Source organism: Brassica oleracea, chromosome C3, assembly GCF_000695525.1.
Source record: "Brassica oleracea var. oleracea cultivar TO1000 chromosome C3, BOL, whole genome shotgun sequence".
NCBI lineage: Eukaryota > Viridiplantae > Streptophyta > Magnoliopsida > Brassicales > Brassicaceae > Brassica > Brassica oleracea.
Window position 1 is genome coordinate 982393 of NC_027750.1, and position 230 is coordinate 982622.

The following is a 230-nucleotide window of genomic DNA, read 5'->3' on the forward strand; positions in this document are numbered from 1 at the left end:
GCCCCCTGCCATAATCTAACTTCAAGTAACGGGAACCTGCATTTAAACAAGTCAACAACCAATCCCTAGTTTACCATATATACGCTTGAGTTCAGTACTCATGTAGTGTTAGACACTTAGACTATACAAGTATCATGAGCTGGTCGACCAACAATCAAACAAGAACATAATCGGCCAACCAATGATACCGCATAGCTTTAATATCCACCACCCTTCACAAGCAATCCCTC